We start from the raw sequence: 19,950 nt of genomic DNA, 5'->3' as shown, positions 1-19,950 counted from the left end.
CCGGGCCCATCTAGGAGTGGCACTGCAGTGTCACGCAGGATGGCCCTTCCAAAAAACCCTCCCCAAACAGCACATGACGCAAAGAAAAATAAAAGAAAAAAGAGGTGCAAGATGGAATTGTCCTTGGGCCCTCCCACCCACCCTTATGTTGTATAAACAGGACATGCACACTTTAACCAACCCATCATTTCAGTGACAGGGTCTGCCACACGACTGTGACTGATATGACGGGTTGGTTTGGACCCCCCCCAAAAAAGAAGCAATTAATCTCTCCTTGCACAAACTGGCTCTACAGAGGCAAGATGTCCACCTCATCATCATCCTCCGATATATCACCGTGTACATCCCCCTCCTCACAGATTATCAATTCGTCCCCACTGGAATCCACCATCTCAGCTCCCTGTGTACTTTGTGGAGGCAATTGCTGCTGGTCAATGTCTCCGCGGAGGAATTGATTATAATTCATTTTAATGAACATCATCTTCTCCACATTTTCTGGATGTAACCTCGTACGCCGATTGCTGACAAGGTGAGCGGCGGCACTAAACACTCTTTCGGAGTACACACTTGTGGGAGGGCAACTTAGGTAGAATAAAGCCAGTTTGTGCAAGGGCCTCCAAATTGCCCCTTTTTCCTGCCAGTATAAGTACGGACTGTGTGACGTGCCTACTTGGATGCGGTCACTCATATAATCCTCCACCATTCTTTCAATGTTGAGAGAATCATATGCAGTGACAGTAGACGACATGTCCGTAATCGTTGTCAGGTCCTTCAGTCCGGACCAGATGTCAGCATCAGCAGTCGCTCCAGACTGCCCTGCATCACCGCCAGCGGGTGGGCTCGGAATTCTGAGCCTTTTCCTCGCACCCCCAGTTGCGGGAGAATGTGAAGGAGGAGATGTTGACAGGTCGCGTTCCGCTTGACTTGACAATTTTCTCACCAGCAGGTCTTTCAACCCCAGCAGACTTGTGTCTGCCGGAAAGAGAGATCCAAGGTAGGTTTTAAATCTAGGATCGAGCACGGTGGCCAAAATGTAGTGCTCTGATTTCAACAGATTGACCACCCGTGAATCCTTGTTAAGCGAATTAAGGGCTCCATCCACAAGTCCCACATGCCTAGCGGAATCGCTCCGTGTTAGCTCCTCCTTCAATGTCTCCAGCTTCTTCTGCAAAAGCCTGATGAGGGGAATGACCTGACTCAGGCTGGCAGTGTCTGAACTGACTTCACGTGTGGCAAGTTCAAAGGGCATCAGAACCTTGCACAACGTTGAAATCATTCTCCACTGCACTTGAGACAGGTGCATTCCACCTCATATATCGTGCTCAATTGTATAGGCCTGAATGGCCTTTTGCTGCTCCTCCAACCTCTGAAGCATATAGAGGGTTGAATTCCACCTCGTTACCACTTCTTGCTTCAGATGATGGCAGGGCAGGTTCAGTAGTTTTTGGTGGTGCTCCAGTCTTCTGTACGTGGTGCCTGTACGCCGAAAGTGTCCCTCAATTCTTCTGGCCACCGACAGCATCTCTTGCACGCCCCTGTCGTTTTTTAAAAAATTCTGCACCACCAAATTCAAGGTATGTGCAAAACATGGGACGTGCTGGAATTTGCCCATATTTAATGCACACACAATATTGCTGGCGTTGTCCGATGCCACAAATCCACAGGAGAGTCCAATTGGGGTAAGCCATTCTGCGATGATCTTCCTCAGTTGCCGTAAGAGGTTTTTAGCTGTGTGCGTATTCTGGAAAGCGGTGATACAAAGCGTAGCCTGCCTAGGAAAGAGTTGGCGTTTGCGAGATGCTGCTACTGGTGCCGCCGCTGCTGTTCTTGCGGCGGGAGTCCATACATCTACCCAGTGGGCTGTCACAGTCATATAGTCCTGACCCTGCCCTGCTCCACTTGTCCACATGTCCGTGGTTAAGTGGACATTGGGTACAACTGCATTTTTTAGGACACTGGTGAGTCTTTTTCTGACGTCCGTGTACATTCTCGGTATCGCCTGCCTACAGAAGTGGAACCTAGATGGTATTTGGTAACGGGGGCACACTGCCTCAATAAATTGTCTAGTTCCCTGTGAACTAACGGCGGATACCGGACGCACGTCTAACACCAACATAGTTGTCAAGGCCTCAGTTATCCGCTTTGCAGCAGGATGACTGCTGTGATATTTCATCTTCCTCGCAAAGGACTGTTGGACAGTCAATTGCTTACTGGAAGTAGTACAAGTGGGCTTACGACTTCCCCTCTGGGATGACCATCGACTCCCAGCAGCAACAACAGCAGCGCCAGCAGCAGTAGGCGTTACACGCAAGGATGCATCGGAGGAATCCCAGGCAGGAGAGGACTCGTCAGAATTGCCAGTGACATGGCCTGCAGGACTATTGGCATTCCTGGGGAAGGAGGAAATTGACACTGAGGGAGTTGGTGGGGTGGTTTGCGTGAGCTTGGTTACAAGAGGAAGGGATTTACTGGTCAGTGGACTGCTTCCGCTGTCACCCAAAGTTTTTGAACTTGTCACTGACTTATTATGAATGCGCTGCAGGTGACGTATAAGGGAGGATGTTCCGAGGTGGTTAACGTCCTTACCCCTACTTATTACAGCTTGACAAAGGGAACACACGGCTTGACAAATGTTGTCCGCATTTCTGGTGAAATACTTCCACACCGAAGAGCTGATTTTTTTGGTATTTTCACCAGGCATGTCAACGGCCATATTCCTCCCACGGACAACAGGTGTCTCCCCGGGTGCCTGACTTAAACAAACCACCTCACCATCAGAATCCTCCTGGTCAATTTCCTCCCCAGCGCCAGCAACACCCATATCCTCCTCATCCTGGTGTACTTCAACACTGACATCTTCAATCTGACTATCAGGAACTGGACTGCGGGTGCTCCTTCCAGCACTTGCAGGGGGCGTGCAAATGGTGGAAGGCGCATGCTCTTCACGTCCAGTGTTGGGAAGGTCAGGCATCGCAACCGACACAATTGGACTCTCCTTGTGGATTTGGGATTTCGAAGAACGCACAGTTCTTTGCGGTGCTTTTGCCAGCTTGAGTCTTTTCAGTTTTCTAGCGAGAGGCTGAGTGCTTCCATCCTCATGTGAAGCTGAACCACTAGCCATGAACATAGGCCAGGGCCTCAGCCATTCCTTGCCACTCCGTGTGGTAAATGGCATATTGGCAAGTTTATGCTTCTCCTCCGACAATTTTATTTTAGGTTTTGGAGTCCTTTTTTTACTGATATTTGGTGTTTTGGATTTGACATGCTCTGTACTATGACATTGGGCATCGGCCTTGGCAGACGACGTTGCTGGCATTTCATCGTCTCGGCCATGACTAGTGGCAGCAGCTTCAGCACGAGGTGGAAGTGGATCTTGATCTTTCCCTAATTTTGGAACCTCAACATTTTTGTTCTCCATATTTTAATAGGCACAACTAAAAGGCACCTCAGGTAAACAATGGAGATGGATGGATACTAGTATACAATTATGGATGGACTGCCGAGTGCCGACACAGAGGTAGCTACAGCCGTGGACTATTGTACTGTACTGTGTCTGCTGCTAATATAGACTGGATGATAATGAGATGTAGTATGTATGTATAAAGAAGAAAGAAAAAAAAACCACGGGTAGGTGGTATACAATTATGGATGGACTGCCGAGTGCCGACACAGAGGTAGCTACAGCCGTGGACTACCGTACTGTGTCTGCTGCTAATATAGACTGGTTGATAATGAGATGTAGTATGTATAAAGAAGAAAGAAAAAAAAAAACACGGGTAGGTGGTATACAATTATGGACGGACTGCCGAGTGCCGACACAGAGGTAGCTACAGCCGTGGACTACCGTACTGTGCCTGCTGCTAATATAGACTGGTTGATAATGAGATGTAGTATGTATAAAGAAGAAAGAAAAAAAAACCACGGGTAGGTGGTATACAATTATGGACGGACTGCCGAGTGCCGACACAGAGGTAACTACAGCCGTGGACTACCGTACTGTACTGTGTCTGCTGCTAATTTAGACTGGATGATAATGAGATGTAGTATGTATAAAGAAGAAAGAAAAAAAAAACACGGGTAGGTGGTATACAATTATGGACGGACTGCCGAGTGCCGACACAGAGGTAGCTACAGCCGTGGACTACCGTACTGTACTGTGTCTGCTGCTAATATAGACTGGTTGATAAAGAGATGTAGTATGTATGTATAAAGAAGAAAGAAAAAAAAACCACGGGTAGGTGGTATACAATTATGGATGGACTGCCGAGTGCCGACACAGAGGTAGCTACAGCCGTGGACTACTGTACTGTGTCTGCTGCTAATATAGACTGGTTGATAAAGAGATGTAGTATGTATGTATAAAGAAGAAAGAAAAAAAAACCACGGGTAGGTGGTATACAATTATGGACGGACTGCCGAGTGCCGACACAGAGGTAGCTACAGCCGTGGACTACCGTACTGTACTGTGTCTGCTGCTAATATAGACTGGTTGATAAAGAGATGTAGTATGTATGTATAAAGAAGAAAGAAAAAAAAACCACGGGTAGGTGGTATACAATTATGGATGGACTGCCGAGTGCCGACACAGAGGTAGCTACAGCCGTGGACTACTGTACTGTGTCTGCTGCTAATATAGACTGGTTGATAAAGAGATGTAGTATGTATGTATAAGGAAGAAAGAAAAAAAAAACACGGGTAGGTGGTATACAATTATGGACGGACTGTCGAGTGCCGACACAGAGGTAGCTACAGCCGTGGACTACCGTACTGTACTGTGTCTGCTGCTAATATAGACTGGTTGATAAAGAGATGTAGTATGTATGTATAAAGAAGAAAGAAAAAAAAACCACGGGTAGGTGGTATACAATTATGGATGGACTGCCGAGTGCCGACACAGAGGTAGCTACAGCCGTGGACTACTGTACTGTGTCTGCTGCTAATATAGACTGGTTGATAAAGAGATGTAGTATGTATGTATAAAGAAGAAAGAAAAAAAAACCACGGGTAGGTGGTATACAATTATGGATGGACTGCCGAGTGCCGACACAGAGGTAGCTACAGCCGTGAACTACCGTACTGTGTCTGCTGCGACTGGATGATAAATAATGATATAAAAAATATACATATATCACTACTGCAGCCGGACAGGTATATATTATATAATGACGGACCTGCTGGACACTGTCTGTCAGCAGAATGAGTTTTATATAGAATAAAAAAAAAAACACCACACAAGTCACACGACGAGTGTTTAACTTTTTCAGGCAATCACAATATAGTATACTACTAACTATACTGGTGGTCAGTGTGGTCAGGTCACTGGTCAGTCACACTGGCAGTGGCACTCCTGCAGCAAAAGTGTGCACTGTTTAATTTTAATAATATGTACTCCTGGCTCCTGCTATAACCTATAACTGGCACTGCTCCCCAGTCTCCCCCACAATTATAAGCTGTGTGAGCACAGTCAGATATATACATAGATGATGCAGCACACTGGGCTGAGCAGTGCACACAGATATGGTATGTGACTGAGTCACTGTGTATCGTTTTTTTCAGGCAGAGAACGGATTATATTAAATAAAACTGCACTGTCTGGTGGTCACTGTGGTCAGTCACTACTAAACTCTGCACTCTCTACAGTACTCCTAAGCTCCAGTAAATCAAGTGTCTCTGTCTCAAATCAATCTCACTCTCTCTCTTCTAATCTAAATGGAGAGGACGCCAGCCACGTCCTCTCCCTATCAATCTCAATGCACGTGTGAAAATGGCGGCGACGCGCGGCTCCTTATATAGAATCCGAGTCTCGCGAGAATCCGACAGCGTCATGATGACGTTCGGGCGCGCTCGGGTTAACCGAGCAAGGCGGGAAGATCCGAGTCGCTCGGACCCGTGAAAAAAAACATGAAGTTCGGGCGGGTTCGGATTCCGAGGAACCGAACCCGCTCATCTCTACTTTAAACACCGCTAACCAATTCTTCAATGTCATTTACCATCGCTCACAAGTTCTTCATTCATCAGTGTCTTTAAAACATCGTTCACCAATTCTTCAGTGTCATTTACCATCGCTCACAAGTTCTTCGTTCATCAGTGTCTTTAAACATCGCTCACAAATTCTTCAGTGTCCTTCATCATTGCTCATGAATTCTTCAGTAACTTTTTGACATTGCCTACAAGTTCACGTTCTTTCATGTGCCACTGTATTGCTCCCTTTCTTTAATAAAGTTCCACAGCATTCTTTTACCAAACCTAACTATTAGAGTCTTGTATGAGGAAATCCTATATCCAACCATCCCTGCTCCGACCCACCTGTGGTTCCTATTCCCGACCATCGGAAGAACCCCCGAGTCCACAACATCTCCAACCAAGGTCCGTGACAATTCTGTCACCATTGAAAGAATGGTGGAGGATTATATGAGTGACCGCATCCAAGTAGGCACGTCAGACAGTCCGTACATATACTGGCAGGAAAAAGAGGCAATTTGGAGGCCCTTGCACAAACTGGCTTTATTTTACCTAAGTTGCCCCCCTTCCAGTGTGTACTCCAAAAGAGTGCTTAGTGCAGCCGCTCACCTTGTCAGTAATCGGCGTACGAGGTTACTTCCAGAAAATGTGGAGAAGATGAATTATAATCAATTCTTCTGTGGAGACATTCACCAGCAATTGCCTCCAGAAAGTACACAGGGACCTGAGATGGTGGATTCCAGTGGGGACGAATTAATAATCTGTGAGGAAGGGGATGTACACAGTGAAAGGGGTGAGGAATTGGACGATGAGGAGCAGGTGGACATCTTGCCTCTGTAGAGCCAGTTTGTGCAAGGAGAGATTGATTGCTTCTTTTTTGGTGGGGGCCCAAATCAACCAGTCATTTCAGTCACAGTCGTGTGGCAGACCCTGTCGCTGAAATGATGGGTTTGTTAAAGTGTGCATGTCCTGTTTATACAACATAAGGGTGGGTGGGAGGGCCCAAGGACAATTCCATCTTGCACCTCTTTTTTCTTTCATTTATCTTTGCATCATGTGATGTTTGGGGCCAATTTTTTTTAAGTGCCATCCTGTCTGACACTGCAGTGCCACTCCTAGATGGGCCAGGTGTTTGTGCCGGCCACTTGGGTCGCTTAACTTAGTCATCCAGCGACCTTGGTGCAAATTTTAGGACTAAAAATAATATTGTGAGGTGTGAGGTGTTCAGAATAGACTGGAAATTAGTGGAAATTATGGTTATTGAGGTTAATAATACTATGGGATCAAAATGACCCCCAAATTCTATGATTTAAGCTGTTTTTGAGGGGTTTTTGAAAAAAAAAAACCTGAATCCAAAACACACCCGAATCATACAAAAAATTTTCAGGGAGGTTTTGCCAAAACGCGTCCGAATCCAAAACACGGCCACGGAACCGAATCCAAAACACAAAACCCGAAAAATGTCCGGTGCACATCTCTAGTTTGAACAAATCTGTTTATTAACTTTGTAAATAAAACACCTAGGGCTCATTTGTGGTTGCGGAGGAGTTGGTTGCGGAGGCAGAGACATAGGTGGCGTGCTTGGTCTGGTAGTGTCTAGTGGCTGCAGGTCAAGCACAAAAGTATCCTCCATTTCAGATGGCTGGTGGGCCGGGGTCATGCTGGCATCATCTGTGTGTGGTTTATTGTGAGAACATTTTATTACTATCTGCAAATGTTATTTGTACGTTTTGGTTAATTGTTTTTGGTATAACAACATGCCTGAAACGTATTGATGACTATTCCTTACCTACATAAGCCATAAAAAAAAACATCCCATTACGGCATGCCCTATGTCGTATTTTATTTGTGCTTTAGCTTGTGTTAAAAACACTAACCAAACAGCAAGCAATATCTTTAAAAAACAAAAAGGCTATCCCTGTGGAAGTCAGATTACGCATAAATCACTATGGCCCTCATTCCGAGTTGATCGGTCGCAAGGCGAATTTAGCAGAGTTACACACGCTAAGCCGCCGCCTACTGGGAGTGAATCTTAGCTTCTTAAAATTGCGACCGATGTATTCGCAATATTGCGATTACTAACTACTTAGCAGTTTCAGAGTAGCTCCAGACTTACTCTGCCTGTGCGATCAGTTCAGTGCTTGTCGTTCCTGGTTGACGTCACAAACACACCCAGCGTTCGCCCAGGCACTCCCACCGTTTCCCCGGCCACTCCTGCGTTTTTTCCGGAAACGGTAGCGTTTTCAGCCACACGCCCCTGAAACGCCGTGTTTCCGCCCAGTAACACCCATTTCCTGTCAATCACATTACGTTCGCCGGAGCGAAGAAAAAGCCGTGAGTAAAAATACTTTCTTCATAGTAAAGTTACTTGGCGCAGTCGCAGTGCGAACTTTGCGCATGCGTACTAAGCGGATTTTCACTGCGATGCGATGAAAAAGAACGAGCGAACAACTCGGAATGAGGGCCTATGTGCCTAGGTTAGACTAAAAACACACTGCTTGAAAATAAGTAAACAATACACAATGGGGGTCATTCCGAGTTGTTCGCTCGCTAGCTGCTTTTAGCAGCATTGCACACGCTAGGCCGCCGCCCTCTGGGAGTGTATTTTAGCATAGCAGAATAGCGAACGAAAGATTAGCAGCATTGCTACTAAAAAATTCTTTGCAGTTTCTGAGTAGCTCCAGACCTACTCACAGATTGCGATCAGCTCAGTCCGTTTAGTTTCTGGTTTGACGTCACAAACATGCCCTGCTTTCGTCCAGCCACTCCCCCGTTTCCCCAGCCACTCCTGCGTTTTTTCCTGACACGCCTGCGTTTTTTTGCAAATGCCGGGAAAATGCTGAGTTGCCACCCAGAAACGCAGCTTTCCTGTCAATCACACACCGATCAGCAGTGCGACTGAAAAGCGCCGCTGAAGCCACAGCAAAACTGCTAAGTTTTGTGTTAAATAACTAAGCGCATGCGCCCTGCGTGCCTTGTGCATGCGCATTTAGCAACAAATCGCAGCATAGCAAAAATCGGCAACGAGCGAACAACTCGGAATGACCCCCAATGTTCAAATATTATACTGTGTGTAATCTTGTCTTTCGGATTTGTTTGCATACTTGAGATAAATATGCTAGTGTATGCTTCAAATGTACACACATAAAACTAACTAGATTTCATAAGGTGGTTTAAAGGCCTTGACATTTCCAATCCCTCTTTTTTTTATTTATTTATGTAATTGGATTACTGTGTGTGTTTGGTTATTAGCTAATTATGGCCCTCATTCTGAGTTATTCGCTCGCTATCTGCTTTTAGCAGCAGTGCAAATGCTAAGCCGCCGCTCTCTGGGAGTGTATCTTAGCTTAGCAGAAGTGCGAACGAAATGATCACAGCGCTGCTGCAAAAAAAGATTGTGCAGTTTCTGAATAGCTCGAGACCTACTCCTAGCTAGCGATCACTTCAGACTGTTTAGTTCCTGTTTTGACGTCACAAACACGCCCTGCGTTCAGCCAGCCACACCTACGTTTCCCCAGTCACTCCTGCGTTTTTATCCGACACGCCTGCGTTTTTACACACACCGAAAACGGTCAGTTACCTCCCAGAAACACCCACTTTCTGTCAAGCAGAAAGCCAGCAGTGCGAATGAAAAGCGTCGCTAGACCTTGTGTGAAACTGCAATGGCTTTTGTGAAAGTACGTTGCACGTGCGCATTGCGCACCATACGCATGCGCAGAAGTGCCGATTTTTTACTTGATCGCTGCGCTGCGAATGAAAATAGCTAGCGAACAACTTGGAAAGACCACTTATGTGTAATGTTCAGTGTGTTAGTATGTGTTGCAATGTAAATTTGTATGGACTCACCAGGAAGATGAGGGGACTGTGGTTCCCGTGTTGGTGAAGGCTCCAACAAATCGACCGGTGGCCTTGATGATACCGTTGATATGCGTTGCGTGGGCGGAGATGCAGATTGTGGCGTCGGCAGATCTGGACGCTGTCTTTTATGTGCCACGTGTTTCCGCGTGGCTGTTCCATGGCTTGTGCGCATTTGCACACTCGGGTGAGGCCGGGATGATCCTATTTGTAAAAATGTGACATTATTAGTTTGGCACATTTACTTTCCGCCACCTAAAGTGTAATTTGAAGAATACTTTACCTGCAACACCAGCATCCTCATGTGCGACATTTGTGCTAGTAGTGTGGCGTGCTCTTTTTTTTTGCCACTGTAAAAAAAATTAGTTTTAGGTTTGTAGACACAAATGTCATTGCAAATAACCAGTGCCGTAACTAGACATTTTAGTGCTGTGTGCAAGAAACAGCATGGGCGCCCCCCCCCCCATATACAAAGCAGGGCCAATGCGCACCTCAGGCGCGTGCCAAAAATATAGGAGCATGGCCACAGAGCTCCCTTTTACACATTATGGCAGCAGAGTCCCCCTTTTTTTTACACATTATGGCAGCAGAAGCCTCCTTTTTTTACACATTATGGCAGCAGAGGCCTCCTTTTTTTACACATTAGGCAAGCAGAGCCCTCCTTTTTACACATTAAGCATGCAGGGTCCCTTTTTTACACATTAGGCAGCAGATTCCCCTTTTTACACATTAGGCAGCAGGGTCTCCTTTTTACACATTAAGCAGGCAGAGTTTCATTTTACACATTAGGAAGCAGATTCCCCCTTTTTACATGAATGAGAGAGAGTGTGTGTGTGTGTGTGTGTGTGTGTGTGTGTGTGTGTGTGTGTGTGTGTGTGTGTGTGTGTGTGAGACAGTGTGTGTGTGTTTGTCTAAGTATTATACGTAACTGTGACCAGCTGGCAGGCCTCTCTTCTTCTCCTTCCAGCCCGAGTCCTCCTCCTCATCCCCCAGCTCCTCGCAGTGTAGTCTCTCCCGAGTTGTAGGGGGTGGCAATCTGGCATTCAGAGGCAAACATTTATGTCCCGGGACTCGGGAGCCAGAGCTGCTGCTCCTCCATCCTTTCTCCCAGGCGGCCGCTCCCCCGCGTGATGCAGTTGCTCACAGACCGACAAGTCTGGAACTTACAGGGGGAAGGTAAGGGAGCCATCGCCGCAACTATGTCTGAGAACAGCCCGCTGCTGCTGATCAGTGCAGAGGCTGGGACGCTGCGGAATGAAGCCGCGGAGACCAGAGGGACGGGTCAGCGAAGGCTGGACGCTGAGGAGTTGATAGTAGTGAGTGCGCACCGTCAGATTAGACTGCGCTAGCGGGATGATTGCAGCGGCAGTGCCACGGACGATCACCCTGCTTGCCCGCCGCTGCCCGCATACTGAGCCAGTGTTACTGAGTCCCCTGCAATAACGGAAGCAGGAGACGGGAGACAGGCGCCAGCGGGAGTGAGACGGGCTGGAGATAGCGGCCATGTGTGTGAGGGGTGTGCTGCCAGATGGTGCGCCCTCGGTGCATTTGCGCTGTGGGCAAGACACCATTGGCACACACCTAGTTACAGCCCTGCAAATAACATAACAAACATTAACAATTTCTTCATTATAAATGACAAATACATACCTAACACAAAACAAACACGGATATTACATTATGTCTATATTGTGTGATGCCACTTCTGATAAAACCCAAAAAACCACTGCAACACACATGGACACACGTGCGTAGCTTACAATGCCACACAGATGATTGTTACAATAACAATTTGACGCACATACATTTAAGCAACACTAACAGACTACATAACAAATGCAACATTCATTATCCAAATAGGTATTTAGGTACACTAAGACTATTATTACAATAGCCAACCTGCACCAAGAATAACCTCTTTGCCCAAAACTTTAACAACATGCTAAGCACATAGGGGGTAATTCCAAGTTGATCGCAGCAGGAAATTTTTTAGCAGTTGGGCAAAACCATGGCCCTCATTCCGAGTTGTTCGCTCGGTATTTTTCATCGCATCGCAGTGAAAATCCGCTTAGTACGCATGCGCAATGTTCGCACTGCGACTGCGCCAAGTAACTTTACTATGAAGAAAGTATTTTTACTCACGGCTTTTTCTTCGCTCCGGCGATCGTAATGTGATTGACAGGAAATGGGTGTTACTGGGCGGAAACACGGCGTTTCAGGGGCGTGTGGCTGAAAACGCTACCGTTTCCGGAAAAAACGCAGGAGTGGCCGGGGAAACGGTGGGAGTGCCTGGGCGAACGCTGGGTGTGTTTGTGACGTCAACCAGGAACGACAAGCACTGAACTGATCGCACAGGCAGAGTAAGTCTGGAGCTACTCTGAAACTGCTAAGTAGTTAGTAATCGCAATATTGCGAATACATCGGTCGCAATTTTAAGAAGCTAAGATTCACTCCCAGTAGGCGGCGGCTTAGCGTGTGTAACTCTGCTAAATTCGCCTTGCGACCGATCAACTCGGAATGAGGGCCCATGTGCAGTGCAGGAGGGGCAGATTTAACATGTGCAGAGAGAGTTAGATTTGGGTGTGGTGTGTTCAATCTGCAATCTAATTTGCAGTGTAAAAAAGCAGCCAGTATTTACCCTGCACAGAAACAAAATAACCCACCCAAATCTAACTCTCTCTGCAAATGTTATATCTGCCCCCCCTGCAGTGCACATGGGGGGTCATTCCGAGTTGTTCGCTCTCAAGTGGATTTTAGCAGATTTGCTCATGCTAAGCCGCCGCCTACTGGGAGTGATTCTTAGCATCTTAAAATTGCGAACGATGTATTCGCAATATTGCGATTACACACCTCGTAGCAGTTTCTGAGTAGCTCCAGACTTACTCGGCATCTGCGATCATTTCACTGCTTGTCGTTCCTGGTTTGACGTCACAAACACACCCAGCGTTCGCCCAGACACTCCCCCATTTCTCCGGCCACTCCTGCGTTTTTTCCGGAAACGGTAGCGTTTTTTCCCACACGCCCATAAAACGGCCTGTTTCCGCCCAGTAACACCCATTTCCTGTCAATCACATTACGATCGCCAGAACGATGAAAATGCCGTGAGTAAAATTCCTAAGTGCATAGCAAATTTACTTGGCGCAGTCGCAGTGCGGACATTGCGCATGCGCATTAAGCGGAAAATCGCTGCGATGCGAAGATTTTTACCGAGCGAACAACTCGGAATGACCCCCATGGTTTTGCCCAATTGCTAAAAAATTTCCTGCTGCGATCAACTTGGAATTACCCCCATAGTACATAAATGGCCAAAGTACATCACCTGGGTATTTCTAAAAAAATTCTACACAAATCACATCCTACAACCCCATAACATCATGCGATCATGTGCCTTTATAAAATAATGAAAAACCATCTTACAAAAACATTTAAAGAGAAATGGTGTTGGCCCCATGATCCACACCAAACAAAACAAAATAAGGTCCGTTTCACAATCAAAACAAACAAGCAAAGAACATAATTTGCAACAGAAATTCTAAACATACTGGAACATTTACACAAACAATACTGATAGGCCCAAGAGCAAAAACTAATCCACACAAAACAAGCATATGCAAAATATTCGGAAAAAGAGTACTTTACTGATTATAAATTTAAAATAAATAAAAAAACATGTTTGTGAGAAATATTTGACACAACTCACCCTCCTGCCTGGGCCGATCTGAATCTCGTACATAAGTGGCACCAACCACTTCGGCAGGAATTAAGGTCCGCACGGGCTCCTCCCACTCAGCATATGTCGCTATAAATGAATGGCCTCCCCCGGTTTGCCGGGCAGACTTTGCCTCCTTGGCCATCTTCGCCTTGACATGGCGCTTTATGCCGTAAAAGCGCTTATGACACGTGTCCTCGGTCCTTCTCACCACACCCTCGCTGTTCATAGCAGCAACAACTTTCCCCCAAAGCACACTCTTTCTCCGAGATGTGACCTTGGAGGACTCACTGCCAAAGAGCTGGATATGATGGCGCATCAGCTCACACACCACGCAACATTTTCTGCATAACTAAATTTAATGTTGCGCCCCGTCTTTGTAGTGGTGCGTGGCTGCGGACCAACAGCACCATCACTGTCACTCTCACTAGAGGCCGCAGCAGCAACCTCACCCTCCTACTCAACCTCACTCTCCCCATCCGCCTCACTAACCTCCTCCCTCTCACTAACACCCTCAGCCTCACTCACCACCTCCCTCTAACTCAGCTCCACTGCCTCACTCAACACCTCCACCTCACTCACCTCCTCCACATCACTGACCTCTGACTGTGACATATTACACAAAAACAACAATTAACACTAATAGAAAAAACATGAAAAATACACTCCTCCACTACCACTACACACCACACACCAACCACACACAAACACACACACAAACAAGGACAATAGACTAAAAAAATATACAACCACAAAAAATAGACAAACTTTTAAAAAAAACACACAATAATAATCACAGGATGACTTTCAATCACTATACAGCACTCACCAATCAATTTAAATCACCAAAACCACTATCCAACTCACCAACAGCACACACCACTACCTCCCACCTCTCCACTAGCTAAACCCACGAGGTCCGTCCGGTTTGGGGCGTATTTATACTAAGCAGCACAGACACTCCTCCATCACAAACACAAACAATCACGTTCGAGTGACAAAAACGAAAGTAGTTAAAAATACGGCCACAAAATTAAAACAAACACTGCCGCGAATGCTAAGTACGAATCCATAATCCTAATCTGGAAAATACGGAAGAAAACACACAAATCGGCCGTAAAAGGCATGTGTAAAATACGAATTACATCGACATCGGAAAACACGAAAAATCACATCTCGGCAGATTAGTAAATTACATGCACAAAATTCAAAAAGTTGCAAAAAAAACACGACCGATACAATTCGAGATGAAACTCCCACCAAATCGACACAAATACGAATCTTAGTAAATATACCCCCTTGAGTGACATGGCATAAGTACTGTATGTCACTGCAGGTGTCAGTCACCTGCCTCCATGACTTTCTTGACATAGTGGTATAGCTGATGGTTACCATGCCTATGAGCTTGGGTTGAATTCCCACAAAGTCAAAGTGTTTTGAATAACAATTTAGAATACTTTTATCAATTTTTACACTGGATATACTGTATGTTTTACATTGCAAGTCTCTTTTTATTACACACTGTGACTTGGCAGTATACTTTTTTTAGCAAGCGACTATCATTCATCAATTTCTGCAGTGTGCTCACATAATGTTAACATGCCATACAAATGAACCTGTATTCTGGGTTCCCTTTCCCCAACAAAAGCCAGAATGAGCCATTCATTTACACAGTGTAGCGGCTGTACTAAACAGTACACCCAGTCTGCGAAATCACAAGTCTCACGGGAGAGGGATAGGGGGTGGCGGAGGCTGCCTATTAAACTGATGGGGAGGCCCGTGAAGAAGTACAGTAAACTCAGTCTCATAAAGATAAGACTCTCGTAATTTGAAAAGCCACACTTGTATTGTATATCTGTGTAAAAAGTAGCATTCACTGTTTTTTTTCTTCTAATTTTGAGTGTATATCTGTATGCATGTTTATACGAAGCACAACAGAACTTGTTTTTGGAAAATTAGAAAAAAAATCTGTGGACTTTATAGACAGATATACAAGTATGGCTTTTGTAGCTCATGTGCATGGTAACCATCAGCAATACCACTATGCCAAAAGAGCTACGGAGACAGGTTACTGACACCTTCAGTGACATAGTGATGTAGCTCATTGTAATTGTTTTTATGGAGCTGTGGGCTGTGTGCCCCAACTCTATAGCTGATTGTAATTTTGTTTTGTTTTTATCTTTGGAGAGATGTGTAGAACTATGAACTGTGCATTTCTTTGATTGCTTATGAGACATTGAGCAAATCTTTTTCTGTGTTCACATTTCTACTTAATGTAGGGATCACATTAAAAAAAGTTGTGCTTAAACTACAAGCATAATTTGACATCATGGTGACTTCACACATGTGCAATGGTGGTTTTCAAAAGTGACACCTGATGGGCAAACATCAGTATTGCACCCACCAAAGACTCAATTCATTCAACTATGACTGAATACGCCATGCTGTGACAAGGCACAAGGAAATGTAATGTGTCTATTTTTTTGCAATACACACCACACAGAGGATAGATGAGTGTGGCTACATCATGCCTGACGATGGTTGAATAAATCGAAATGTAGCAGTACAGATGCTTGTCTGTGTGGTCATTTTCTGAAGAATCCGTAGAGTGCCGCTCCTTCCAGAGATGTATATATTTAAATGAAAGTTCAATGTTGATGGCACCCAGTGAGCTGTTTGCACTTGTGATTAGGAGTGCCGAGTATCTACTATTGTTATATATATATATATATATATATATATATATATATAGATGTAGGGTGTTAAATATCTTTTTCATATAATCCATCTGGTATAATGATCTTATTAATAATACCTACTTACTCCCAAATAAATACAGGTTCGATGTCCCAAATGTTGTATGATAGTTCAGTATAGCAGACGGAAATATGTAACTCTGCATCAGGTAGTTTTCAGATAATTAATTAAAAACCTGTAAGTTATAATGTTATTTTTACTTTCAGTTCTAAATTAGTAATTATCTATCATTAGTACCACACACCATATTAGATGGTCTATTAGCTTTACTTACATAAAACAACACACATCCAGAGGGCAGAAATCAATCCGAATGTGGGCTGTCCTTTACCAAATTCTCTATACAATCGGTGTGTTGTTCAGCTTAAAAGTGTCAATTGGATAAATCAATTGATTATTACTAGCAAAAGGTGAGATTTATATCTATTTATTTCATACCATTCATTTTACTCACTTAGTATAATAAACCTCCAGTTTGTAATGACCAATCCGAGTATTGGTAGTCCTCTATCAAACACTTTGTAGGACCAATATAATGTCCAGCTAAAAAATTGTTAAATAAAAATTGTCAAATAAAAATGACTTATTATTCTTATTAATTATTTTTTATTTTATATTTTATTTATTAATAAAAATCGAATTTAAGTCAAAGTGCCAGTGCAGTAAATTATTTGGTAAAACTGTGAGTGTACTTACAGAAAGGGGTCCAATCTATGTGTGAATGCACACTCTCCTGAATATCAAGTGAACTGTGAGGTGCAAAATATCTACTATTTATACCTCTAAGTGTTTACATCACTACCTCTCTATAAATAATCAATTAAGCTTATTTGGCTATTTTATAAGACACCTGCTCCATATATCTATATGGAGTTAATTAGTGAATCTCCTTATGTGTATTATATGTGAATCGGTATCAGAAATAACCTACCAAACTGATAATATAATCTAATTGGAAATAGTTGACGGAAGGAGAATATGTCGGGATTGTGGCGGTCGGGATTCCGGCATCGGTATTTCGACCATCTGGATCCCGTCCAGCGGGATGTTGACCGCATCCCGCTGCATTCATCTTGCCATCAATTTTGGCTACGTTTCCAGGGCCTTTGTAGCTCACACATCCCCAAAACATCAGCGATCCACCTCCGAGTTTCACAGTAGGAATGGTGTACCTTTCATCATACGGCCTTGTTGAGTCCTCTCCAAATGTTACGATTATGGTTGTGGCCAAAAAGTTCAATTTTGGTCTCATCACTCCAAATGACTTTGTTCCAGAAGTTTTGAGGCTTGTTTCTGTGCTGTTTGGAGTATTGTAAGCGGGATGCTTTGTGGCATTTGTGTAGTAATGGCTTTCTTCTGGCGACTCGAACATGCAGCCCATTTTTCTTCAAATGCCTCCTTATTGTGCATCTTGAAACAACCAAACCACTTTTTTTCAGAGAGTCCTGTATTTCAGCTGAAGTTATTTGTGGATTTTTCTTTGCATCCCGAACAATTTTCCTGGCAGTTGTGGCTGAAATTTTTGTTTGTCTACCTGACTGTGATTTGGTTTCCACAGAATCCCTAATTTTCCACTTCTTAATTAGAGTTTGAACACTGCTGATTGGCATTCTCAATTGCTTGGATATCTTTTTATATCCCTTTCCTGTTTTATACAGTTCAATTACCTTTTTCCACAGATCCTTTGACAATTCTTTTGCTTTCCCCATGACTCAGAATCCAGACACGTCAGTGCAGCACTGGATGAAAGATGCAAGGGTCTTTCAGGAGTCCAGAAACTCACGACCTTTTATACACACACTGATTACAAGCAAACAGATCACAGGTGAGGATGGTTACCTTTAGTAGCCATTCAAACCCGTTTGTGTCAACTTGTGTGCATGTTATCAGGCCAAAATGTCCAAGGTATGTAAACTTTTGATCAGGGTCATTTGGGTAGTTTCTGTTGTCATTATGATTTTTTAAAAAAAGTAAACACAGTTGTTTGACAATAAATTGCTTTACCCAACCGCTAACCATGAGTGAAAGAAAAGTTTGTTAGTTATCATTCATATTCTCTGTCAAATGGCCAGAAAATTACAAATTCTGCTAGTGTATGTAAACTTATGAGCACAACTGTATATAAACAATAGATGTATGGTGCCACAGGCGTATGTAATAACACTATAAAAACCTTTGTGTTGACTGCTAAAAAAACACTCCCTTAAACTATATAGGGCATCAGCTAATCCCTAAATATTTAGCACAGGTGAAATACTATAAAATTGAATATCGGTATCAGTATAGGGATAGGGTTAGGGATAGGGTCCGGAGAATAAAATATTAATAAAAGATGGGGGATATTCTATGAATATCCCCCATCTTTTATTAATATTTTATTGTCCGGACCCTTTTTGCCTTCTAATTCAGAATATAGCTGCTTAAATACCGTTGGTCGCTTTTTTCACTATCCCGATACCGATATATACGCGAGGGGTGTGCTGCAGTGCATAGGTAGGGTAGAAACAATCTGACTGGTTGTGAACTGTGATCTCTGACTAAAGTTCTTGTGAAGTGTCAAGGCACAGGTCCGTATATAAGCAGCACTGCACACTTTCTTCATGAACTTATTATGGAACTCAACGGAGGCCACTGGAGAGCCATGATCTTCTAGGACTACGAGAGTAGTCTGCATCAGAAGGATATTGACCGACTATGAGCTGCTTTTGGGAAGGAAGCACCATCCGGAACCACTGTGTTTGACTGGTTTGCAGAATTTCCAGGGATGGTCCCTGGAAGATGAGGAGAGCTGCTGTCCACCTGCGTCTAACATCACAAGGACAATGTTGCTGCCATGCGGGCCACAGTTGAGGTGGACATCATTGTGACCCTGACCCAGTTACAAAAGGAGATAGGCATCTCATTGGGACCCATCCACTTCATACTCCATGAAAAGCTTGACTTGAGCAAATTTTCTGCACAGTGGGAGTCCTAACAACTGCCAATGCCTGTGGTGGAAGCTGCCGTGCCATCCAAGAACTCGCACTCGTGGTGCCCTTCTCCATCACACCCTGCCCACAGGTCCAGGAAAATAGTGGATTTTCTGGTACATGAACATATCCAGGAGCTACCTGATTTGAAATAGCTGCATACTCAAAGTGTTTATTTTTATTTATACTTACGCTTTGAAAATCTTGATTAATTACACAGTTGCTCTATTTTCAGTGAGTCTGGAAGTGCAGCTCTGATTTTTCTGTCTTTTTTTCAGCATGTGAAGCGATGGCTGCTTTGAACTGGTCCAGCTGCTTCACCATGTGGTTTAAGTGCATGCAACTATGGGCCTTATTTAGGTTTGATAGCAAACCAAAAAAGCACACTAATGGGCAAAACCATGTTACACTTCAGGTGAGGCAGATGTAACATGTGCAGAGATAATTAGATTTGGGTGGGGTGTGTTCAAAGTAAAATCTAGATTGCAGTGTAAAAATAGAGCTGTCAGTATTTACCATGCACAGAAACAATCTAACCAACCCAAATCTAAATCTCTCTGCACATGTTACATCTGCCCCACCAGCAGTGCAAAATGGTTTGGTCCATTACTGTGGTTTTTTGGTTTGCTAAGAAACCTGAATAATCCCCTATATATGTACTGTATGTATGTTTTCTAATGTAATAAATAGCAAAGATTT

This window comes from Pseudophryne corroboree, chromosome 3, assembly GCF_028390025.1.
Source record: "Pseudophryne corroboree isolate aPseCor3 chromosome 3, aPseCor3.hap2, whole genome shotgun sequence".
NCBI classification, from domain to species: domain Eukaryota; kingdom Metazoa; phylum Chordata; class Amphibia; order Anura; family Myobatrachidae; genus Pseudophryne; species Pseudophryne corroboree.
Note: the sequence above shows the minus strand (reverse complement) of the source record.